The sequence below is a fragment of the Ambystoma mexicanum genome, chromosome 7p, assembly GCF_040938575.1.
Source record: "Ambystoma mexicanum isolate Mex_15411 chromosome 7p, UKY_AmexF1_1, whole genome shotgun sequence".
Lineage (NCBI taxonomy): Eukaryota > Metazoa > Chordata > Amphibia > Caudata > Ambystomatidae > Ambystoma > Ambystoma mexicanum.
This window is the reverse complement of record NC_090939.1, coordinates 222,020,235-222,046,717: the sequence shown is the minus strand read 5'-3', so window position 1 is coordinate 222,046,717 and position 26,483 is coordinate 222,020,235. Positions and strand designations below refer to the sequence as shown.

The following is a 26,483-nucleotide window of genomic DNA, read 5'->3' as shown; positions in this document are numbered from 1 at the left end:
TTCTAACCTTCAACAGCACCCACCCATGTGTCTGACCTCTTTTGGGGCTGCTTAGTCGAGCCTTGCCAGCCACCAAGTCTTAGAACGGCAACATTCACACATGCATCTCCTAAGCTAAACTCCCTAAAATTTAAAACTACACCGTCTATGGGTCACCAAGGGCGCTCCAACAGAGGAAAAACGTGCATTGAGGCCACACAAGTGGGGAAAAAGCGCTATTTAAATAACCAAATCGAATACAATGAGGATCCCCCCCACCTGGGCAACCTGTAATAAGAGAATTAACAAGCCCAGTCCATAAATGCTCAATAAGCCTTGTTTCTTGGTTAAAATGTTCAACCACCCCAATGTACCTGAAGTGGAAGAGTTTCTTCGATGGTTCGTTGACGGTATCCTTCGAGGGTGGACTCTGGTTCAAGCAGGAGCCACTGGGCGCCGAGAACCTCGAGGAAAAGTGGAACACTTGCTGTGATGCTGCAGCAACGACCTTCACAGTGCTCTTCAACGATGGATCGTGGAAGTCCTGGTAAAATGAGACGTGCAGTAAACCTTGATGCAACTTGTTTGGTGCCGCAAATAAGACTGTGTACGTGAAAGACCTTTGGCGGTGGTGGTGGATGCAGGTCCGGCAGTGGGTGCCGGGAGTAGTCTTAGGCGGTCCTCTGGCCTGTCGGTGCTGCAGCTGTAGCACGTACCTCTGGATAGCTTCGGCGATCGGGACTCGACCACAGGCTAGACCTCAGATTTTCACTCAGTCAGTGTCCTCGGGATGTCTTTTGTCGGCTTCTGGTTGCGGGAAACCCACCACCAGACTTTCCTCTGTAGCCGGCGACCGGGACTTTGTCCGGTGGGACAAAGTGATCGGTGATGGGAAGGGAGCCCTCTGTGTAATGTTCCTAGGCAAAGGGGAGCTTTCTCGGCTCCGGGTGTCAAGCAGCATGGCATCGAGGTGTTCCCGCTTTTGGGCAACACGATTCGACTGGCTTACATCGGTCACAGAAATTTTCCTAACCCTGGTCGACCTCGATGGACTTAGACAACCCTCTATGTCCAGGCGGACTCCTTCTCCGGACGCCCGACTCGCAGAACTGGCTTCCAGGGTGCCTCGATGAAGAACGGCAGTTTTTGCATGATGGTCCCTAGGTCCTCTCTTGGATCAGTCCTCGACAGATTATGCAGCTTTTGGATTATATCGAAGGAAATGCAGCAGCAATCTTCTCCTCTGGCTGGGCTTCAAGGATCAGCTTCAAGTTTAGACTTCAGCTTCTGACCAAATTTAGAGGTCCCAGATATATCCATCTGTCCCTCATTCACTCTGGGGGAGCTAGGCACAGACATCCAATCACACAGAAGGGCATTAATGCAGGCAGCCAACCAGGCTCACAGGCATTGAGGCCATTCACTTCCACCCAGACACCCATAACAAGGAATGTGGATTGGGGCAAGCACCCAGCCTTTCAGCACACCACACTGCATTCATGTCAGTTTCATGCAGGGCAGTCTCATTCATTGTGTCACACACACACAAACCAGACACCCATAACATAGAAAGCATATTGGTCACGCACTCTATTCACACAGGTTCCACCCCAAGGGTGTACCCACAACATAGTCACTGGGAAGGCTCCAGCTCAGCTAGTCTGGCCTGGACTTCCCCACAATACCATATATGGTTCTTCCACCCAACAGCCAGTCAAGGGAAGGGACAGAGTCAGGGCTACCCAGGACTTTGGAAAAACAAGTTAACAGGCAATAGAAACCAAGGGGCCCCATGGGCCATCTTGCCTTCTATGAGGCATCCACTGATTCCTATGGCAGGGCCTGGCTATCCCAAAATGGACGATACTCTGAGCTCCTGTCATTTCAGCATATCCGCATGAAGCTGCCACCAGCCCATACCCTGTTCTCTGGGCAACACACAGGTGCCCAGAAACATACACTAGGGGTAAAGGGTTGTACCCCCACCCATGGGTACCATAAGGGTATCCCAGAGGTCTCTGTTCACCACAAACAAAAAGAGGAAGAGCTGCACTGCCAAGGGCCCCAACTGGACTCCTGTGCAGAAAACAACACAGAACACACATAAGAAAGTACAGGACAAGGACATGGAGGCCCTGTCCCTCCAGTGCATTTTCAGCATCACAACCAGCTGTTTATCTTTTTACCTGTCAAGAAAGGGTTTGGCTGTTTCTAAGCAGACCATATCTAGTTGTTTTACTCTGTTTAGCAGAGGACTACCAACACGCAGGGAAAGAGATTTCTGCTGGGCATCAGGGCTCACTCCACTAGGGCTGTTGCTTCTTCAGCACTCCAGAGGGGCGTGCCTGTTAGAGAGATCTGCTGGGTGGTGGCATGTTCATCTTTGCACGCCTTCACCAAACATTACTGTTTGGACGTGTCTAGTGGTGCTGATGCTTGCTTTGGAAGAGCTTCCTGGTTTAAGTACTTTCATCCCACTGCAAGACTACATACTGCTTTGGGAGTCTCTGAGGAATCTGCAGTTGAAAGCAATCCATTGAAAAAGAAATTACTTACCAGTAGTGTTCTTTCTATAGATTCCTCTCCTGCAGATTCCTCATCACCCTCCCATCCAGCCCTGCTATGAAAGTGACTGCATTCCATAATGATTGACCTTCTTCAGGGAGAAGAGTAGATGATGCGATCTCTCATTGGGCTCCTGGGCCTGTTATATGTGCATGTCCTTCTGCATGTTTTTGCAGTCTGTTCCCCATCCCCCCAAAAGAAAGATGCGTTACGTTTTTGTTTGAGATTTATGACTGCTTTCAGCCGAGGCCACAATCTTCCTGCTCACAAATTTTGATGTATTGGGTATTTAGAAAACAACTGTACATCAAATGGTGGTTCAAGGCGCCACAAGAAAAAAGGGCGGGTTGAGGGGACAGGGAAGAAAACAATATTGGTCCTACTAGGCCTTGTGTCATATGGATTGTGCAATTGCAGTAAAAAGTGCCAGGGGCACGTTAGGGTGGGGGAGTGCCAGTCGGGCGGAAGGGATAATGCTATGGTAGGAGGGAAGAGCGGGGCAGAATGGCGGCATACAAGGACAGGGTGGCGGGGTGACGAGAAGAAGAGTGGACCTGGGGCTGGGCAAGTGCTGAGGGGATGCCAGGTGGGCAAGGGCCAGGGGATGCAGGGAGTGAGGTCCATACTCTAAGTGCGAGGACTGGGTGGACCAGGCTCGGTAGGGATGCACACCCTGCCAGGCTAGTCAGCGGAAATGGGGCCCAGGACGGTGAGTGCAGGTTGGGGGGCTCGGGGAGACCGGAGTGCTGGGGTAGACTGGGCAAGGAGGGCCTGGTGCCCTGTAGGACTAATAAGGGTCCAGGCAGCCAGTCAATGTGGCAGAGGGGGGCATTTGCAGGGGACAGGACGAGGGAAGAAAGAAGACAAATGTAGGGGCTTTGAGAACCTTCTGGAGTTTAAGGGTATCCCGCTTAACCCTGAGAGGGGCAAGGGGGCCATTCCAGAGGGAGGATCCTGCTTGAGAGAGATCCACCCCCACACTCTGGTTGGAAAAGCTTCTGATCTGCATAGAGTTGGAGCTAGAAGTCCAAAGGGCTCTAGCAGGGAAGTATTTAGGTAGAGAGTTGGATGTAGTGAGCTCCCAGGCTCCAGAAAGCCTTGTGGATGATGCAGAGGGTCTTGAATGTTATCATTGCAACCACCGGCAGCCAGTGGAGAGATTTTAGGGCTGGAGAGATGTGGTCTATGGGCTTGAGGCCAAGGATAATTCTCAGTCCTTTTCTGGATTCTTTGAAGGGGGCTAAGGGAGGAACAAGGTAGATTTTGGAAGAACCTGTTGCCGTAGTCCAGCTTAGAGAGGACCATAACTCCGCAGACATTGAGTTTCTGGTTGAAGTGAGGAAAGGGAGAATGCCTCTGAGGAGGTGCAGCTGAAAGTGGACCTTCTTGGCAAGGTCCGCGATGTGAGAAGGATGGAGGAGTTGAAGATGATGCCAAGGTTTTTAGCCTCACAAGAGGGTCAGGGGAGAGGAGCCATGGAGGGGGTCTAGAGAGTAGAAGGGAAGGAGGGAGCAGGGGTCTCATTAAAAGGATCTCAGTCTTACCGGCATTATGGCAGAGATCGGTAGCAGCGCACCATGCCTGAGTAGCAGTCACTCAGACAATCAAGAGCGAGGAAGATGAGGAAGTGGAGGGAAGCTTGAAGGAGAGCTGCATGTCGTCTGCATAACACTGGAAGTGGGGTGAGAAGGTAGGCCAGAGGGGTGAGGCAGATTTTGAATAGCCACGGCGAGAGCATAGAGCCCTGAGGGATGCCGCAGGTGGGGAGAGTGGTGAAGGAGAGTAAATGGCCCAGTTGAACCTGGGAAGGTCTGTCCGATCGGAAGGAGGTCAACCAGTCTCATGCCAGGTCCGTGATGCCAAGGGTATCTCGGAGCAGATTTATCAGGGTGGCATGATTGACCAGAGGAAAGATCAAGAAGTTGCGCTCGTGGGTCTAGGTGTGTTGATGGGAAGGGTGGGAACTGAGGTATGGGGGCATAGTGAAGTATTATATGTACAAAGACAGACGTTGCGACTGGAGTCAAAGACCACCACATCGAGTCAAGATGGATCGACGGCTGAGTTGAGGTGTACTATGCCCCCTGTCAGTTTTCCGAAAAACTGATGCTAGAAGGGATATCTTTATGATGAGGAACCTGCGGGAGACGACTCCATTGAAAGAATATTACTGGTGAGTAATTTCTCCTTTCCTTTAGTGAATATCCTTGAGTAATTAGGAATTTGTTTCTTTGTTGCATCCCTGCCTCTGGATATTGTGATGAATCAGAGGTAATCGTCCCAACAGCCCTGACCTGGACCCCTTCTCCTGTGGCCAGAGAAAGGCAACTGCTACCTGATCCTGACACTCAGGGTGGTGTTATACGGAAGGATCACATGGGAGGAGACTCTTGTCTGGATGGATACTAGAAATATCGGAGTAATTTCCCCAATGATCATACATCTTAATGGCTTAATGTAAAGTTGAGGATTCAGATAAAACGGATGAGAACATTATGGACTTCAAGAGTACTGAGAAGAGGAAGAGGGATCCAGAGTTAGTAAACCGTAGTGAGCGGTCTAGTTGTAATGACCCACACCTGAGCGCGGGACCTTTAAACATTGGCCTTTGTGTTGGTCAGGAGAGAGCAGCAGGAGGAAGCATGAGTTGGAGCCTCCGCTGTTACAGCGAGAAGCAGTGCAGTGGATATGGCAGAGGTCGGGAATTCTAGCACGCTGCAGGAAGTAGTATTGCGGCCAGCTACCCCATAGGTGAGAGAAGCTCTCTGCGTCATGTAATACGCTCCGGTGTGAGGTCTTCACCAGTGAGCGTTTGGAGCTGTGAAAGCTCATGTGACGGTCAGCGCGTACAGTGACAGGCTGACGGGAGATGTCAAATGCAATGAGAGCCCAGACGAGTAAGGAAGCAGAATCGGCAAATCATAAGGAGAAGCTAATAGAGACCAGTGAGTTGGCCTACTACAGGTGTCACCAGGGCGCTCCGAAGGAGACACCATGCAAGAAATAATTTTTTGAATACCGAACATTTGAAGTTAAGCAAACTGGGCGCAACGCTCCTATTAAGAGGGGTTTAATAGGGGGAAATTACCAGCCAAAAGGGGGCAATACTAAAGCAAATTAAATGGCGAATATCCAATAACGGAATATTGTAACCCGCATTGCCCAATTCAGAGAGGCAACAGTAAAACCCAGGGACTACAACTTTCCAAAAGAGGGATATTCAAAAAGGGGACGTTATAACCTGCATCACAAAACCAAAGAAAGCTGGACGGGACACCAAGGCAATTTGAGCATGATAGTACCAGAACAAGATACCTTGAGGGAGGAAATTGTAAATCACATGGCCAAAAGCCAAAAAAGTGTTGTGTAAGTAGAAAACAAAGACTACAAGAGAAAAGCTCTCCCAAGTAGAAAGGATCAAGGGGAGAGAAATTAACCTGCATTGCCCATGGCAAACAGATCAATGTGACAACTATCGTCTTTTTGTATAGTATGATTGTGAAAGAAACTGTAAGCCAATTGTGTTGAAAGCCAAGAGACTAAATCAAGAAGCAGTTGTCATTCTACTTTCCCCATTGAAGATTTAAGTGTGGAAAGTTTGGAACAAGCCTCATCATAGAGCAAACATTGTAGTAGTAGGAGTTTTATGAAATGGACAAATGGTCCTGGCAGGCGAGTGGATCAGGAAGAAGATAACAAGTACTGTGTATGTGCCCCACTGTGTATGTGGTATAAGGTTGTGGTGGAAAAGAAGTGGTGTTTCCACTATTGTGTTTTAATGAACTGTTATATAAACATCCTGACAAAGGTTTTGTTTCTGAAGGATGAATACGATTTACTAAAAAGTGAATGGTCTTCAGAGAAAAAAAATCTTTATCCAGGGGAAGGGTATCCAACTCTGGTCACAAATATGTCTGTTTATAATTATTGTGTTTTAATTTACATGTTATTTTGTAAAAGTTTAAACCACCCAATAATTCCTGTTGATTTTGTTGTATGTATTTGTATGAGGGACATATACTTTTGGACATGAGGCCATTTTCCTTTAGCCTTAGTTTGTTAGGTAGGGAAGTCCATGTTAGGCTAGGGAAAGATGGGTGTTTATCTCAGCCCTTATCATTTAATAAAATTGCAACTTGTAAGGAAAGTCTACCTAAGTGTCTGTCCCTCTCGTTTCTGACCCCTCACAATATACATTGAATCACTGTTGCATTAGTTTCCCTCCTTCAAGTGTTCTATGCGCTTCTGGGTGTAGGTGATGCAAACCTAAAATACTTCCGGCCCTTTGGAAGATCTTGTGGCTTTGTTGGGATGCATGCCAATATTACCCTTCCATTTGGGAGACACTAGTCCAGTCCTGCGTTTAACTTTACATTCTGGGACTTGTAGTCCTGGATTTCCCCATTATAAACCTAATATTTAAAGTCCAAATTGCCAAGTTAAAACCAGTACTGAACTGGTGTCTCCCTAAACGAATGGATACTGTTATAATGTGTGCTTGTTGGATATTGTGTAACCCCTGATTTATTATCTGTTTTTACCACTGTGCTGTATGCATATATATTTGTAATCCCTAGAACAGGGGTCTGTAACGGTTAGCCGTCCAGATATTTTGGACTCTAGTTCCTGAATGTAATGCTGGCAGCCAGTGGTGGACATTGGGCCTCATTCTGTGTCGGGCTGTCTGGTATAAAAGTGCCAGTATCTTTAGATACTGGCACTTTACCTTATCGCCCAACTACGGGTTTGCCGGTGGGGCCACCTGGGTTACCTCCAGCTAAATGCTGGAGGTTAACCAAGTGCCCTTCCGGCCAAAAAAGCCCTTGTTACCGCCACCGGCGGTAATGATGGAAAATCCCCTGACAGAGTCCTATGGGACTCCATGAATGGGGATTTAGACCGTACCGCCGGCACTCATAATCCGGCGGCATTGCTGGTAAAGGTAAGTACCAAATGCTGGTATCCTGGCGGCTCTACCGCCAGGATACCGGCATACTCGGAATGAGACCCATTGTTTCCCTTATTACACACATTACTGACATAAAGCATTTGGGGTAAAATCTTTATTTCTGAAACATCTTACTACTACAGTGACTTATATGGGAAGCACTAATTTTGCATGTATGGACTGATAATTGAAGGAGTTTGCTCAGAGGACATGAAATGTCCTTGTTGGACATAATCTTGCTTTGTAGCATTTCTCAGTTACTAATATTTGCTATTAGCTTTTTTTAAAATAATTTCCAAGCTTCAAATACTCAAAGCAAGCCAATGAATCCTTTCGCCATAAGTTTCAAAGCTTTTCCTGATTTTTACTGTTCATTTTTAATGCTGAATTTTTCAAAATGGTGAAATTTTCTGATTAAAGTATTCATCCCATGTTCTAAACAAATATTGCATATGTACTTCATTTTGGTGGAGTAACTTTTACTACCTCTAAGCGGTTATGATTTTTATTCATCACTGTTTTTTTCCGCTGCATTTTTTGATGAACAATGTGCCGAAAAAAACGAATCTAAAAATATGTGGGATGGGGTGAGTAAAGGCATTTAAGGGGTAGTGTTGGGTGGCAAATAGTGAGAAAATAGGGGAGGAGGTGCTTGCCCCCCACCCCAAATAAAAGATAAACATTGCTGAATTTTTTCCAGGCAAAAATGTTTCATTAGAAAATGCTGCGGATGATTGAAAATAGAACCCTCTAATCATATGGGGCTTGTTTTTTATTCTCAAGACTTCTTCAGCAGAAAAGTGACCTCAGCCTGGTGGTACCAACCAGTCTCATGGCAGCAGTCCTCTTGGCCGTCCCCCACACGAGACTCAGGATGAGGAGGATACAGCTGCACTTTACAGTATCCTGGAACCAGGAACGGGGCCATCAGTCCGAGATGATCAACGTTCCGCTATCACTTCACCCAGACCTCACATGGCGGTCCAGGGACTGCAACCTGAGGACGGGCAAGCCTTTCCACAACCTAGACCCCAGGTCACCATCACCACAGACTCCTTTCTCGAGGGTCGGGGGGGGGGGGGCACTCTGGACGACCACTACATCCATGGCACCTGGACCCGGCAGGAGCACCACATAAATTGGCTGGAATTTAAGGCCATCTGGCTGGCGATCAGGGCCTTTCTCCCGGTCATGGAGGGCAAGCTTATCCTCATTCAGACAGACAACTCGACCAGCATGTTCTATATCAACAAGCAGGGAGGCACCAGATCCCCTCCCCACCTCCCACTGTGCAGCCTGGCAGTCACGGCGGTCCACCTGCCGGGGGAATCCAACCTGTAGGCTGGCCGGCTCAGCAGACTGGGAGCGGACAACTACGAGTGGCAGTTGAACAACCTAATGCTGCAGGAGATCTTTCACAAATGGGGCCACCCCCAGGTGGACCTCTGTGCTTCCCGGGGGAAACAAGAAGTGCCAACTGTTCGCCTCCTGGCAGGGTCATAGCCCGGCCTCCCTGGGCGATGCATTTCAGATCCGGTGGGATGGAATAACAGCATACGCCTTTCCACCCACTCCCCTGATTCACAGGGTGATATGCAAGATCAAGGAGTCTCGCCTCCTCAGCAACATCCTAATAGCTCCATGGTGGCCAGCCAGGCCATGGTTCTCGGAGCTGCTCAGCCTCTCGGAGAGGCCTCCCATTCGCCTGCCGAGGAGCCCACCATAACTTCTGGCACAGCAGAAGGTGGCAGGGTCATCCACCCCGCACCAGCGAAATTAGCCCTCACAGCGTGGTTCCTGAACCGGTCACACTAGGACATCTCAGCCTCTCTAAAGCTAATCTAGAGATCATGCAGGGCGCCAGGATCAAATGCACCAGGTCCAGTATAAGAGCAAGTGGACCAGGTTCTGCCACTGGGCAGACTCTAAGGGCATTAACCCTCTGGCATGTTCCTTGGACGACATGCTCTCTTTTTTGTCGCATCCCGCCCATTCAGACCTGTAGGTGGATACTTGCCTCACTTACCTGGCAGCCATTGGGGCTTACAGAAACTCGGAGGAGGAGAGTTTTTCCTCCTGCAACCCGATTGACAAACATTTGACTGGTCCCTCTAGGCTCTACCCACCCATCAAGAAGCCACACCCCATGTGGGACCGCAACATAGTCTTGGGAGCCCTGGCGCACAAACCATTCAAACCGATGCCGTCCGCAGACATCAGGCTGGTCGCCATTAATACGGCTTGCTAGTCGGCCTCATCTCAGCTAGCAGAATCAGCAAAATTCAAGCGCTGGTTACCTCTGAGCCATACACAACGCAATGTTTCACAAGGACAAGGTAGTCCTGTAGACGCACCCAACGTTCCTTCCTAAGGTGCCTTCCGCATTCCATCTGAACAAGGAAATTGTGCTGCACATGTTTTTTGCTGAGCCCAAAGACGAGGCGCAAAGAATTCTGCACTGTCTTGACGTCGGGCGTGCACTGAAATTCTACTTGGGCAGGACAAAGAGCTTCCGCAGGTCAGACGCTCTTTTCATCTTTGGAGGTTCAAGACCGGGGTATCGGGCATCCAAGGCCTCTATAGCCTGGTGGATGGTCTCGGCCATCAAAGAAGCCTGCGAGGGACAGCATAAGCCACCGCCGGCAAACATGCATGCCCACGCGGTCAGAGCCAAGGCAACTGCCATTGCTTTCCAGCGGCATGTCCCCTGGCAAGTCATTAGCAGGGCAGCCACATGGGCCACCCCTTGGGCTTTCTGCAAGCACTACTGTTTGGATTCCGGCTCAAGATCAGACATGGCTTTCGGACAGGCGGTTCTTAGGAACCTGTTTGCTTAAGGAGGGTCTCCTCTCCACCCTGGGGCTACATTCAGTTGTAATCGCCCATGCAGTATGGAGGAACAGGGACGGGATGTAAGAGTAATTATAAGTTACTGTAGTGACTAACGTACTTAGTCCCCTTTCCTCCATACGTCCCACCAGCCTCACCCCTAATAAAACTGGTGTCATTAGGCAATGTTAATTCTATTGTCGACACGTCCATGGGGACTGAGGTGTGGTACCGGAGGGCGGAGTCAGGGCAGGGCATGTTCCCAGGGCTGCACCCCTGCTCGGCTCTAAATTTAAAGGGGGAGAAGGTTTTTTTGGTGAAAAAGGTTCTGTCTCCCCTCCCTCCCGAGGGACGCCCATGCAGTATGGGGGAAAGGGGACTAAGGACTAAGAGTACGTTAGTCACTACGGTGAGTAAGTTATAATTTTTCTGCAATCTTGTTTAATGTCCAGTGAATTAAATGATCATAGAGGGTTCATATGTAGAAGAAACTTTGTTGCATTGTATTTCTTCAGTCCGCATTTTGGTTCCAACTCTTAAATTAATGATTTAATAATTTGTGTGCATGAGGGCATCATGTGAAAGGTTCACATTGTGCCCACTAATAGTGCTTACCCTAACCTCTTTTCATCTCTGAAATTCACTAAAACTGTATGAACTAAAATGTGTACTCTTCTGTTAGAACTGTAATGGTATGTTAAACACATAGGGTACACGTAGACTACCTTAATACCTGCCAGCATAATAGGAGAGGTTGTTGTGCAATTGCACATCTATTCACAAAACCTTTGTAGAAAGTCAGATGCATGTTAAAATGATCTTAAAATGAAACCGTGGTAGCATTTACAGATTTTCTTTACCAATTGTTTGTAACATATACTGGCCCAACAATACTTCAATGGATTGCATGGTCCCGTGGATTCCTCATCTGATGGCTATCCCTTCCAGCATCAGCTGTTAGGAAACTTTTAAAAAGGGGCTATAGTATGACTAAATATCCATCGTCAATCCATCTTGACTCGGCCACGCCACTGCTAGCATCCGGGCGCAACGTCAGCAGTACATATAACACTTTGCTATGCCCCCGTGCCTCATTTCCTTTTTTCTACATGCTCGGCGAGCCTTTTTTGGAACGGTTCTCTTCATTGAAAACATCTTTTGTCTTTTGTCATTCTTCGCCGATATGTCAGGCCCTAAATCTTTGCGATTCAAACACTGCCAAGACTGCGACTCGTAGGTGTCTATCATGGACCCACATGGTATCTGCATGTGGGGTTTAGTGATAACTATGTCAAGCAGTGCAGATGAACCCGAAACCAATCGGGGAACCGTCGGTGAAACTAGCCCTCGGGTGGCCTTCATCGAAGTCTCCGGCACGTTCGACCATTAGGTCGTCGGGCCCCAACAACTATGGCCCCCCTACCCAAGGAGGAGGACAGACGCTGCAAGAAAGCAATGAAGTATGCTTGCACGCCATTCCTCATCCTCCCATAAGAAAATCTCCATCCGCGTAGACTCGACACTGATTTCTCAGAGTATCAGGGTAAATATTGTCCCACTACAAATGCTCTAACTCTTTCATGAGACCACAAGTGGGTATGGCTCTGGCCTCGATGCAGCAGGCAAGTGAGGCACCAGTTGCGCCTGGAGGTTCCGTCGCTGAGGTGACCACATCTGGTCCTATGCCTTTGATGACTGCAAAGCCGATGCTGCTGGCTCTCTAGGCACCAGCGCCGAGAATCCTTGCTGGAACAATCCCATTGATATCGGCGGGCAAGCATTCTTTTGTTCCCGATTCTCGATCAGCGTTGTTCGTCTCCAGGAGGTTAATTTATGACTAGAGGGATCCGGTCTCTTTTTGGCTTTGAGCCAATGAGTGGGGGAGTTGAGTGCTGATTTTTTCACGAACCAGGCTGATTTGCTGTCTGTGGCTGAAGGTCTGCACTAGGGAAGTGGGCTTGACATCTCTCCTGACCTTAATTTGCACCCCGCATCCCTATATGGTTACCCCAATGCCCAGTACAGGAAAAATTTAGAAATGGTGGTTGTGGCTTTGAGTGTGGGCACCCTGGCCAACCACCTTGCGGCAAACGAACTTGCAGACATTCTGGACAAAGTGCTGTAGACTGATAGACCATTACCCTTTATTGTGCCATATTGGACCCCATTGGCACACTGTGGCAGAGACCAAGTTCCACGACAGCTGTGGATCCTGAACTTACTAAAAAGTACCAACCGGCTAGGGGAGGTTTACCCTTCCCGTCTCACCCTACACCAGAAGGTCTTGAGTCAAACCGCCGCAGTGAGCTCTCGATCGGCCACATCCACCTCAAACCTCCTCACAGTCTGGGAGTCAAAGAAAACAGATGCAATGGCAAAGACAATATTTGAATCGGGGAGCATGACCCTTAAGGCAGTCGATGCCTCCTGTGCTAAATACTCCCACGTACTGTAGAGGATATAGCGGAAACACTTGTGTACAGCCATGTTATAAATGACCTATCATATCAAGCTGCAGATCACCTCCCAGCTGTAGAGGTGAGGGATTTAAAAAAAAAATCTGATTAATGATGTCAAGGAGGTGGCATGTCAAGCACTGCATTTGGGCATGGACACTGCAGATTGCATAGGCCTTGCGATGGGGATGTCTGCAGTAGTGCAGAGTTCAGGGTTCTCACCGAACATCTAAGCCAAGCCCCTGGACATAACATATGACGGTGCGCACATGTTCGGCCCTAGTGCTGATGAGTCTTTGGAGAAATGTCAAAGTCACTGGGCCTAGCTGTGCAGCAGCCAGACAAGCAGTCCTTCGGCTTCTTCTCTAGAGGAGGTGGTTACAGGCAGTACGTCCCGTTTAAAAAAAAGACACCGCTCCTGCAATCCAGGCAAGGGCAGAGGGGTGTTTAGGGGTCATTTTGAGTTCTCCCCAAATGTTTCCCCGGTCAGAGGGAGAGTTGCCAACCACTGGGACAGGGGGACGATCTTACTTCTGACGCCCGGGCCTTGAAATTCATCAGATGGGGTTACAGCAGTTACAGCCTGCCTTTTCTCAAAAGAACACAAGACAGACCACCACCCTCCCCAGCAAGCGGAACAGGAGCTCCAGAAAGAACTTGGAGCCCTGCTGTTGAAGGGTTCAGTGGAAGAGGTACCACCAGCTGGGTACTCTCTTCTCAGGTATTCTCAAGAACCCAAGAAAGGAGGACAACTCCGTCCCATCCTGGACTTCACGGGTTTGAACAAGTTCCTGAGGAATGACATATTCAGGATGGCAACATTTACAGAAATTCTCCATGCTTTATAGCTCCGGGACTGATTGGTGTCGCTTGGACCTTCAGGATGCTTATTTCCATATGCCGATCCATCAGAAGCACAGGTGATTCCTGAGATTTGTTATCAGGGATACTCCCATTCATTTCAAAGTGATCCCTTGTGGCTTAAGTTCAGCTCCCATGTTTTTCACCAAGCTGATGGCACACCTCAGGAGATTTGGTGTCCACGTATTCCCTTACCTGGACGACTGGCTGATCCAAGGAAAGTCTCCAGAGCAGGAAATAAACGCACCCCGAGAAAACCTGTTCACTGCTGAACAGTTTGTGCTTTCCCCTAATTTTCCAGAAGTCCCATCCCATATTAACTCGGGGGCTCCAGTGGATCGGGACAGTCCTGGACACCCTGGCAGGGACAGCTTTTTCTACCGAGGAGAGTGTCACCAGTGTCACACAGATCTTTTCCGGAGCCACATCATCTTACCAGTGGCTTCCTTCCTCTGCCTCTTATTCCTCCTGGCTTCCTGCAACTTTCTGATGCCTGAAGCCAGGCTATGGATGCAATCCCTCCAGTGGGTTTTGAGGGTTGAGTGGTTCCAGAACTTCGCAAACATGAAGGACATCCTCAAGGTGTTGAAGTCAATTGCAAACAACCTCTCATTACCGGCCAGCAAGGAGAGTGTATTGGCGGGGGACCATTTTGGCCACTGTGCCCCTAGGCGATCAATGGATGCGTCCAGCTGGGACACCCAATGCAGCGATCTACAGATTAACGGCTTTTGGTCTCCAATGGAATGCCAGTGGCACATCAACAGGCTGGAGTTGCGACCAGTCAGGCTAGTCCTGATTGCTTTTGAATATTCTCTCAAGGGAAATCTTGTCCTGATTCTGACGACAGCATTGCCCATGCATTACCTCAATATGCAAGGGGTTGTGGGTGGTCCCTGTCCCTATGCAGGGAGGCCTGTAACTGTGGTTCTGGTTGCTTGATAATGGGATCTCGGCGTCTGCAGCATATCTAGCAGGAGTAGAGAATGGGCTGGCAGATCTCTGAGCAATCCGAGTACAGTCTCTCACGATTGGGCAGTGTGACAGGTGGTCCGGTTAGAGATCTTTGCTCTGTGGGGGTACTCAAACAGTGGCTCTGTTTGCCACGAGTGCCGACGTGAAATTCAGGCAGTTCTGCTTGAGGGAATTCCATAGGAGGGGTGCACTCCGTGATGCGTTCCTGGTGGAGTGGGTCTTCGACCTCCACTACATGTTTCCACCCACACCAGTGATCTCATGGGTTCTAAGGAGGTTGATGAAGTTCCATATTTCTTTTTTTTTAATTAATTTGTTTTGGTTTATAAAAGAAAACCTTTACAAAAATAGGAATAATATCAAAAGGTAACTACATTAAAACATAAAAACAAGACATCTGAAAGATGTGCTATCCTCCTCTCGGGAGGATAGCACAGGGGCAACATGCTCGCCTTGGAAGCAAGACGACACAGATCAACAGAGGTTCGATCCCTGAGTCTGCGCTTAGAAACGTCTGGGTATTAAGCGCATAATAAATAACCTATCTTATCATATAAAATAAAAAGACAACCAAGGGTCCCTCAGGGAGTAGGGGTCTCAAACAGCAATCTTTTCAAAGTACTAAAGTCTTCTTTTAAATTCTGATGGAACTTATTTTCAAGACTTGTACTATAGTTGCTGTTAACATAATCTCTTGACCAGCAATCATTCTGTCCCAAAAAAACTCGACTCTCCTCCTTGGCCGCAAATCTTCTAAAAAAGCAACAATCTGGTTTGCCAAGTGCCTTCACACTCCATTGATAAATGTCTTATTGTTTGTTTGCCGGGAGGTACACATTGTTCACAGAGCTTTTTTGCCTGCTCCCCTTGGTTTCTTTTTGCCAGTATTTCCCCAGTACGTGCCACGTTTAATCTGAGCCTAAGAGTTATTTCTTGCTGTTTTATCTGGGAACTTTCGAAGATATTGTGGGGGTGAGCCAACCTTTTTTTCCACCTTTAACAATATGTTCAGAGGATTGATGGATCTTACACTTGTGTTTATCCATTCCCAGGTTTCTAATGATTTATTCACTTTACAAGGATTATACACAACCGTTTCCAAGCTCAACTCAAGCATGTTCAATATTCCTTTTATTTTCTTCTCCAAGCCACAAAGAACCTGGGATCTTGAGTTTTTGAGGTGCTCATTTACCTCCTAGAAAAGGGAATCTTTCTTTCCAATGATAATTTCATGAAACAATGAAATTAACTTCCAGTCTGCTCGACACCCTAATGAGACTAAACCCAGTTTAAAACACAGACTCTCAATTGAGGTGCACGTTGGCAGAGCCAAGGTTTTTTTCCAAAGTAAACCCTCAATTCTGTTCCCATTTGTGTGCCATAAGAGTGGCTTCGCTTCTAGGCCGTATAATAGTACTGGGACTGCTTTAGCCATGTAAAACCTGATTAAAGGTGAAATTGAAAATGTGCAATATTTTGCATTCAACTTTTTCATTTGTGGTATTATTTGGGCGACTTTCTCCATCAATGCTGTGTTTACTTTGTTGTTTGCAGGGCACGCAAAGATCTTATAGCCCAGGTAGGTCAGTTCTTCCACACAGGGATAGCCTTCCCGCCCAAAAACCAATTTCCATAGCTGATTTTCATCTTTGGGTGTTTGAAGATCAGGATTTTGGATTTCGAGGGGTTAATTGTAAGCCCATTGAGACTAGCATATTCCCCAAGCTTGTCCAGGAGTTGCTGAAGGCCCACTGCAGACCTATTCAATAATACAATGTCATCAGCTTAGGCCAGCCAGTGCCACCTCCTTCCAGTTATCACTGGACTGGCCGACGCTGAAGAAGATAAGAAATGTCCTAGATCTGAAAGAAAAAGGTTAAAAAAACAACGGTGCACCCATACAACCTTGCCTTACCCCTCCAAAGACCTGGATCAGATCTGAAAGATTACCTTGTTCGTTCAGAAATACAACTCTTAGGGTTGTATTTCTATGCAGCTCAATTAACCTTGCTAAGAGGGGGATATGGAATTCCCCAGCTGTGTAATTTCCTCCAAAGCAAAGATCTGTTCACATGATCAAATGTTTTGGATAAATCTACCCAAGCCCCATAGAGAGGTAGGTCCGATTTTCCCTTTGTCTTTTCGCTTACCAGATTTAAGATTAAGCCGTTTAAACTGGTGGACAGTCCCTTCCTGAATCCTGTTTGATGGCATGATAGAATCTGCCGTGATTACACCCAGAATGTGAGCTCTCTCAAAAGTAACTGCATAAAGAGTTTACTGTCAATATCAAGGAGGGCGATGGGACAATAGTTTTCTGGGCTAAGCCGATCGCCCCCCTTGAAGAATGAAATGACAAGTGCATTCTTCCACGAAGGTGGAAAACTACGGTTCTTCAGTATTGCTTGAAATAAGAGATTTAAAATCTCTGCCCATAGTTTTGGGTTATTTCTCAGAACCTGGTAGGTTAACCCGTTTTGGTCCTGCGGCTTTAGACCTAGAGGACTTGGTTATTAATTCAAAAATGTCATTTTCATCAAAAGAGAGAAGCCAAGGGGGATCCATAATACAACAAAATTGTGGGGACCCTTGAGATTTAAAATTTTCAGAAAGACATTCCACCCACTTTTTTTCTGGGACTAGATTACACAGCGAGCTGTTAATACCTTTTTCTAGTTGACCCACCCCCGCCCAGAAGTTCCTAGAGCTATTTGCACTTAACAGATGCAACATTTGTTCACCATCTTGTTGCATTCTTTGGAACCTCTGGTTTCTTGAACAGTTTCTGTAGGACTGTTTTGCTTTTGTTTAGCTCATTGTAAAGGATGGTTTTATCACTGATCTCTTTTTTTTAGATTGTGCATAGTACTTCTATGGTCTCTTTTTTTTTCTTTTTGGGTTTCTTCATTGAAGATGTGGAGATGATCTTGCTTCGGGACTGCACCATTCTTGCTTGGTGGATGAATAAGCCAGATAAATTTCCTGAATTTCTCTGGGTGGAGTTCTTCCTTCCAGGCTATGTTCGAGATTTCTCCCAGTTTTTTATTTAGGGTTATCGCTCCTTGCTTATACTTTGACACTCACAGCTTTCCTTTGTGTCCCTCCACTTCTTGACCCAACCTCAAGCCTCTAGAACTTTGCAGATCAAGAAAGGAAAGTTCCAACCTAGAATGATCACTCCCACCTTCATGATTTATGGTCAGACTTGACTGGAGGCAGGACAATTCAGAGGAAACAAAGATATAGTCTAAGGTAGATGCTGAGTTCCCTCTGCGCCAAGTTGTCTCGGTATTCCGCCTTCCATAGGCTTCCCCTGAAATCTCTCTAAATCCCATGAGGTCAGGAAGTCTAACCACAGTTTTCCTCTTCTTGAGGGTTTACTTCCTTTTTTTGCATGCTTACCACAAACATTACTGGAGCAGTCTGTATTAAAGTCCCCCGCTAAGAGAATGTTTATTCCCTCCTGTTCGGTCTTCACCTTAGTTAATATAGCCTCAAGTTCTGCAAGAAAATGCTGAAGTGTAGAGGTGGCAGGATTCCAATAAATGTTAATAATTACCATTTCCGGTTGTAGATTGTTGATTTTCATCCCTATTTTACAAGCTTGTATTCCCAAAAAATGGTTGCATATTGGGGTGATCGACTTAAATTTGGAATTTTTAAAGGCCAGTAAAAGGCCCCAACCACCCCCCCCCCTCCCCGACGGTCTGCCTTTAGTTTTTTGAGATGCTTGAAGGTTATGAAGTTAAAAGCCCTCAATCTCGATCGGGTTTACAAGCCAGGTTTCCTGAAACATTAAGATATCATTGAGTCCACAAAGGTCTTCTTTAAGTTGTTTCTTTTTCAGGAATCCTGGGCCTCTGGTATTCCTGCAGACCAGCTTCAGGCCATTTTGCCTAAACACAACTTGTCTCCGCTCCTAGTTATAGGATTATTTTCGAAATAATCTCTGGGAGCTTTGCCATGAGATCTCCGTTTTGATATGAATGTTGAAGAGGGCTTGCATCTTTCTTTTGCAGTTCCCCTACTGGCCCCCCATCTTGACACCTGCTATTGCCCCTGAGCTTTCCATATTAGGGGAGACTCTTTATTTGTTTTCTTCCACCACTTCGGAGACCGTGAGGCCCACCCGGCCCAAGTCAGTCCTATAATTTAGGATTGCTTGTTTTGCTGCTCTTGTTTTCAATCCGATTTCCACATGATGATCACTTTTAAGCGGAAATTTAACATATTCAATGTCTTCGCTTGCAAAGAGGTACAAGTTTGGGACCTTGTTCATGTAGGAAAGAATAGATGATCTGCTAAGAGATTTGTTTTTGTTGTTGTCAGCCTGCCTTAACCAAACTTTTGGTATTGTTTAATCTGCCTCTTTTGTGTTCTTAGGTTCTGATGGTTCTTGAATGAAGACATGTTCTAACCCCTTCATTAAGCTTCTTCCACTGTTGGTCTCCAATTTTCTACATTTCCCCAAGCCATTCCATGTATCCTCGACACAGATTGTCGTTGCCGGCCTCTCTCCATCTTGTATAATTTGTTTAGGGGGACTTGGGATGGGCACCGATATCTCTGTCTGATTTGCAAATATCGGTGCTAATTTCAAAGGTATCTTTGAAGGCTCCCCAACAGTAGCACGCTCTGGAATACATTTTTGAGCCTTAGTTTCTTTTTTTCTCAAAAATATTGGGGCTATCTTAATGCTTGTTTGACCTTTTCCACAGCTTTGTTTGCTTATTCTCTTTGGGGAGGAATCCATTGGATCAGTTTGAAGGCCAATACTTCGACATTGGATATTTTTCCATTTTGCCTTCACCTTTCCCCATTTGAGACCTTTTTGAACCAGTTTTTTTTTTAGAGGAAATGACAATTGATCTTATTTGATTGCCACCCAAGACCAGACTAGATTCCAATGAAGCAGAGACTGGTGCACCCACCTGAACAGGCTCGCTTTCCACTGGTAATGTCAGATTTTCAAAGAACTGGTTTGCATCTGTATTCTTTGCACAATTACTTTTCTGGTTCTTTGTATTTTTTTGCGTTCTTTTTGTTTGTGGGAGAGGCGTTCTTAGCCGGGTTCTGTTTGCTTTTTTCCGTTTTGTCCTTCTACCTTCATAGTTTTGAGAGGAAGCTGGAATCCTGGTATCAGCATGGGCTGGCCCTTGTATGATTTTGTCCTCAAGCGACGCTGAAGTGTCAACCACCACCTCATCATCGACAACCACATTTTCTAACCTTAACTCCTCCAATATGGATTCTGAAAGAGGGGTGTAGTCAAATGAGGGGTTACCGACCAAACCCTCGTCACTTGGGGTTTGCCTGGAGTTTGATAAGTGTAGAACATTTCCTGTCAGTTCTTTAATCAGCTCATGCGTGGTGTCACTATCTTTTTTTCCTGTTTTGAGTAAGCGAAAGATTTGAGCAATATCAAGTCCTTGTTTCACCCCTTCCAGTTGTGTTTCCTTAAGGGTAGGGATCAGAATACTGTTCATGGCGGTGCTGAGGTCCACAATTGCTGATTCATTTTTTGCTGTTTCATTTGTTAATTCTAGCAAAGCACTAGCTTGTGCTTGCACTTCCATTTTTAAGATTTCAAATACTGAAACCAGTGAATTTAACACAAAGCTAAGTGCCGAGAGGGTACTTTCGCTAGCTTGCTGGAGATTGCTTTGAGAGTCTTCGCTGGGTCTGACTTGGGGGTCTTGTGTTATATTCGCCGGTATCTCTCTTTAGTTAGTTGGATCCAAAACTTTGTTTTCTATAATTTCCATAACCAGAGGTGAGCCCCCTTCTTCACTCTTGTGTGCATTCTATATTTTGCCACACTCTGTCCTCAAGGTCATCTGCATCATTTAGGCTTTTATTTCTTTTCTTGAGGAAGTGATCTTTGATTTTATGTGGATTTTTTTTGTTGTTAAAGTATATTCCAAACCCTGCTTCCACCCCTTTCTCAGTGAAGTCAATGTTTCATCTACCCCATCTGTATGTGGGGAATGGGTGTGGACTTGAGCGTGGGTGGTTATGGGAGCATTCTGTTGTGGAGCTGGGATAATTGATCCAGATGAGCTGATTTCCTTCCCAACCCTCTGTATTTGACCCAGGTAAGAGCCACCCTGGTCCGGAGTGCTCTCCAGGGTTGGTGTACTGCGAAGTCTCATTGTGAAACAGTTTTCTGAAACACTGTTTTACTATGTGAGAGAATCATAGTAAAAGGGGAAAGCTCAGATGAAAAAAGACTGAAAGTCTATGGCTCTTTTGGCTAGACAATGTGATGAAATCCGGTGCTGAAGTATTTATACCGGTATTTTATCCTCAGATGAAATCTTAAGGAAAACAGGTGGCAGACCAATGGGAGGCACTCGGAGGTTAATTTCTCAATGAAACGTTTCAAGGTGCCACTATAATTCCCACTACACGCCCTTCTTAGATCACACTTTGGCATGCTGGATCTTATAGGCCCCTAAATTGCAATATATGCACAGAGGGGAGAGTGGCCTGTAGAGTCTTCCCCAGGGAAAACATAGCTTCACAGTACCTTTTAGTTAAGAGTTTTCAGTCACCAGATTAAAAGGGATGACCTTCAATAGGAACTCTTCATTAAGGCGGCGTGGAGATTGTAAGCGGCACACGCGCAACTCCTTCTGCAGCTTCTGAAGTACGCTGCCCCGCCATGAAGTCAGCGACTTGTAGTACTCTTTTTCTGCGACGTGAATTGATGATCTCCTGCGCCAACCAAAGCCAAACAGCGGCTCAACAGCGCAGACCGAACAAAAAGCACCCCCCTTGGCTCTGCACTCGGGCTCCATGATATTGATCGCCCCAGATTGGGTGAGGAGAACATGGTACTCGGAACTCCTGGAAATTGCAATCTGCCCACCATGCTGTTTTACTCGGAGGCTATACCTTCTATCCCAGTTGCAAGATAGTGCTTCACCCGAAGCCGGAGTGTCTCAACCTACATGGGTGGCTCTTGAGAGGATGAGTTATGATGACTGGGACCTCTTAAATGGAAGTTCTTGAGCTGTTGCTTGCTGCGTGCAGACCGCCACTAGATCGTTGTATATGTGCAAATAGAGAAGATTTGATGCATGGTGTAGAGCGCGCAGGGCAGATCCTATTTTATGCCCTCATCACATAAGTATGATCAAGAAATACTTGGGCAGTGTCCGTTTTCAAGAGGTCTCTGGATGAAGGTTTCTTTTTTACCATGCCGGTACTGACTCAATTTCTGGAAGGCCTTGTGTATAGGTTTCCGCGTACACCATTTGGGATTCTGGATTAGGACCTCAATTTGGTGCTGACCTTTATCATGGCGGCTTAGGTTCACCTGATGCATTCTTCTTCACTTAGATTGCTCACCCTTAAGTTTGTTTGTCTGGTGGTACTCGCGTCAGCTAGGCATGTAAGCGAGATCCAGGCTCTTGTAAACCTCAATTTCTGTGCTTCTTCAAAGAGAAGACATCACTTACAGTCTGACCCAAATTCCTTCCTATGGTGGTGTTGGGGTTTCACATCTTGGAGTATTGACCTGCCGGTTGTTTACCCTCCTCCTCACCCTTCTAAGGTTGAGGAAAGGCTGCACAGGCTAAACCCAAAAAGGATGATCAGCTACTTTGTGCTTTAGACGTGACAACCAACTGTTCATTGCCTTCTTGCAATCTAGGAATGGTCTGGCTTTGTCTAAGTAGACAATTTAATGTTGGATAATTCTCTGCATTGCAGAATGGTACCAGAAAGAAGGTAAGGGGTTGCCATCTGGCAGCAGGGCGCACTCAACAAAGGGTGCGGCTACTTCTCCTGAATAGATCTTGCATTTATTCTATTTTGTGAAAAAATAATCTTTCTTCATCCTAGTCACCATTGTGACTGCCGGCGGCGGGGACCTGTTGCCGGTTGAGGCCCCCATTCATCGTCTGATCTGCAGACCGTGTGAGGCTGCAGTCTCCGACTTGGGCCTTTGCCACATGGCATGACGGACGCTACAAGGAAGAGTCTTTTCAGTGTCTGCTTGGAATGCGCTTAAATAACATCTTCATCGAAGACTGGTATCAGAAATGCATCTGTCTACATCCACACCACGATGCGGACGGCTGTCCCATTTGCGTTTCTTAGAAGAAAAAGACTGGCAAAGATAGTCATAGAAGGTTGGTGACATGGATTGAGGAAGGTGCTAAGGCCTCAGTGTGCAGTCATGCCTCAGCTAAGGTTGGCAGGCCCATTGAGCATACTCCTTCGGCTAAGAGGTTGAGCTCCTTTGAGGACATTTCCCTGTGGAAAATGACAAAGGCAAAATCATCTCACGCTCCCACTACTACTATTGCTTCTTCATTGATGGACCCCAAAGCTGCGGCACCGACTACCACTGTGTCGATGATGGGCACAGCAGCCCCTTCATCTGAGAAGTGCCCCTCAGCGACCGCAACTTTGGTGACAAGTTACACACCGTTGACCAGTCATATGCCATCGGCGACTCAATCCTCAGATTTGTCTATGAAGCACAAATCGTCTTCATCCAGATCCTCGACGACGGCTCTGCCAATGAACATTTCGACACCTACAACATTGACAGCTACAAGTGTCTCCACCGCCACGTCTAACATATCCATGGTGACGCTGCCCCAATACCCCGGTCAGCCTCGTTGGCATCAATCGTTCCGACGGCAGCTCCGTTGACATCACCACAGGCTGCTGTTTTTGCCTCCTTTCCCAGGGGTGAGAGTGTGGGCAGCCCTTTACTTCCTTCCAAAGCCAGTCAGGGCCAAGCAGCCACTGGGATCTCTTAGGGCTTCGCCCCAGGTTCTAATAATTGAGCCATCCACTTTTTGACGAGCCTTCAGAATGTTTTCACTCTGACCAGGATAGAGGGCAGGGGGATCCAGACGCCATTCTTCCAGGACCAATGTGCCCTTAGCATCCTGCTTCACCGTCTCAGCCCTGTAGCCCTTGGCCTCTTGCACCAGTGCTATCCTCAGCTGCTTCAAGGGATTTGTTGATAGATATGTTGTCCACTCTACACACACTGGTATTGGAGCTTCAACAGCATCTGCCTCCCGCAGTTTCCTAGCCTGCTCCAGCAAAGAGTCCACCATTGCCTTCACCGCCCTACCTGGTGACTCCTTCTGCTCCTCGCTCTTTGTCCATTCCAGTGGTGCTTCCTGTAGTGGTCACTACTGCGTGCATGGACACTGATACTAATTCGAACACTGATGCGTCCCGGGGTACGCAAGGCAAGTATGATTTTGGCGACCTTATTCCTGCAGATGGAAAACCACCAGAAATGGGCTGCTACGTGGAGATCGACACATGCCTTCGCGTCATTCTACTGCACCGACCGGGATTCCAGGGAGGAGTCCCGTGTCTGCCAGGTAATGCTTCACAACCTGTTTGCTTGAGGTGAGTGTGTTCCAGAGGTGACTCATTGTATTGCTTCTTTAGAGCCTGTGCCACATCCCGTGGTTGTATATGTACTGCTGTATAACCGTATTCATGAGCATGTGAATCCATGCAAGATCCCATGCTGGAGAAGGAACAAGTTACTCATCTGTATCCTCCTGTTCCCCAGCAAGGAGCTCTTACATGGATTCACATGCAACCCTCCCTCCTACCATGAATGGCTCTTCATTGGTACCTACTGCCACTTTACGTGTCCTTCTAAATCTGAAGATGGCCACAGGGGTGGAGCTAAGGAGGACGAATGCTATTGGCTTGTGCAGTATGACCGAAAGTGACCACAACAGGCTATCTAAGTGACTAGCAGTTTTTAGCTTTAAATCGAAACTGCTTTAATATTACTGAGGATTCCGAGCTTGACAGGGAATATTCATGAGCGTGTGTATCCATATAAGATACCCATGCTGGAGAACAGGAGTTACAAGTAAGTAACATTTTCCTTCCGGTGCCCTGCAAAGGGGTGTGCCAGTGAAAGAAAGAGATCCGTCAGGTTGTGACTTGGACGTTGCTGAACACGTTCATAAAGCACTGTCTGAACATATTGCTGACGCCTGAGCGGTGTTACAGAGCTTTCTCGTTTGAGACTTTCATCCTGCCTCCATATGCTTCACAGCTTTGGGAGATATCCGATGCGGAATCTGCAAGAGAATGCAATTCATTGAAAGAGAAATTACTTGCAAGTAATTTTTTTTCAACTGATTGTTCTCCCACAGATTCCTAGCCACCCTTCCATCCTGCCCAGCTTTAAAAGTGGTATGATGCTGTTTTCTGGTGTCTTTCCACAAGTGGGCAGACCACTTAAGGTTGAGACATTTGGTTTGTTAGGCACATTTCGGTGCTCTATTGATTGTGTACGGTCAGGTTTTTCCTCACAATACGTGGTCTGTTCCTCACAAAAAGTCCTTATAGACTTTCTTTAAGCCAAATCCTTTGGATCCTTCCCCTTGCAGCTGTTGAGCTCTTGCAGGGAAAGCGTGGGTGAGGTGAGGCACGGGGCGTAGTGACGTGTTCTATGTACTGCTGATGTCATGTCTGGAGTCGAGGAGTGGCGCGCAGAGTCGAGCTGGATTGACGGGTTGAGTCGTACTACACCCCCTGTCGAAATGTTTGAGCAGCAGACGCTGGAAGGGATATCTGTCAGATGAGGAATCTGTCGGAGAAGAATCCATAGAAAAAACAATACTGGTAAGTATTTTCTCCTCTGCAACTGGATACTCTAAGGGTGTCGAAGAAGGAAGCGGACACAAAGGTGGCATGGTTTTGGTTATAAACTTCTGTTTCTCATAAAGTCCTCACTGTCCCTATTTCGAAGAGGGGTTTCCCTGCCTTGAACTAAAACCAAAGGAATTGTCAGAATGTCTGTCAAACCAAAGTTCCACCATCCTGTATCAAATCCTGCTCTAACCCTTACACTATAACTAAAGAATACATCAACGAAAGTTCCTCCTTCAGGAGAATGGATCCCTTCTGCTTCCTGAACAGTGTCCAACAAATGTTATCTTTCAACAGATAACACCAGGTGGAATGACACCCTTCTCCGGATATAAGCTTGTGCAGTTCACAATAGAACCAGGGGGAATGACTTCCCTTCCCCTTGTGTCTTCAGTACCACTCTCAGCTCAGTGCCCAGAGAATGCCTCCTTTCTCCTGGTGTCAACTTATATAGTTCACCACAAGTCAAGGGGGAATGACTCCCTTACCCTGGCGTTTTTAAAATGAGTTCTGGGCTTTAAACATGAGAATGGCTCCCATTTCCTGGTGTTGCTTGGATTCACAATATGGCCAGGGGGAATGACTCCCTTCGCCTAGCGTCTGTATCACAGCTCTCAGCTTCATACCAAGAAAATGACTCCCTTCTCCTGGTATTGTTTGATATAGTTCTTTCTCACTCTTGAGGTTCCAAACCCTTCTATGGAGGCCAGTGGTTTCCTCACTACCACTGTGCTGAGGAAGATGTCCCCTGGTGCTTTTCTCCTTATTGTTGGGGTCCCAGACCCTTCTCTGATGGTCAGTGTTTTCCTCGTTACCACTTCACTGAGGAAGATTTCCTATAATGTTTGCCTTCTCACTCTTGGGATCCCAAACCCTTTTTTTTGTTATGCCCATTAACATCTTTGCTAATACTGGGCCGGAGCCCACGAGGTCCTTCTGCATCAAACCACCCCTAAGGGGACTATTGGGTAGCGGTCACACCTCCCTAACCTCATGGAAAAGGGCTCCCACCTGGGGAGAAGTGACACCCCCTTGTGAATCGTCACAATGCAGATGAGAGCAGCATGTTTGATATAATGAGGAACAGTGCTAAAATAAAACTTCGGTCAATGCTACCACTACACGCTAAAACCTTAATACAATGGCTTTGAAGAAGTATTCCAGTAATTTGTTTAAGACAAATGCCTGTTAAGTTTAAAAGGTTTGATCTAAAA

The 26,483-nt window shown here is 46.9% G+C and overlaps 1 protein-coding gene across 2 annotated transcripts in view; it reads left to right on the top strand.

Annotated features, from left to right (window-relative positions):
* The window catches only part of TTC3 (tetratricopeptide repeat domain 3), a 2,698,168-nt gene that overhangs the window by 838,806 nt on the left and 1,832,879 nt on the right, over positions 1-26,483 (top strand). The window lies entirely within an intron of this gene.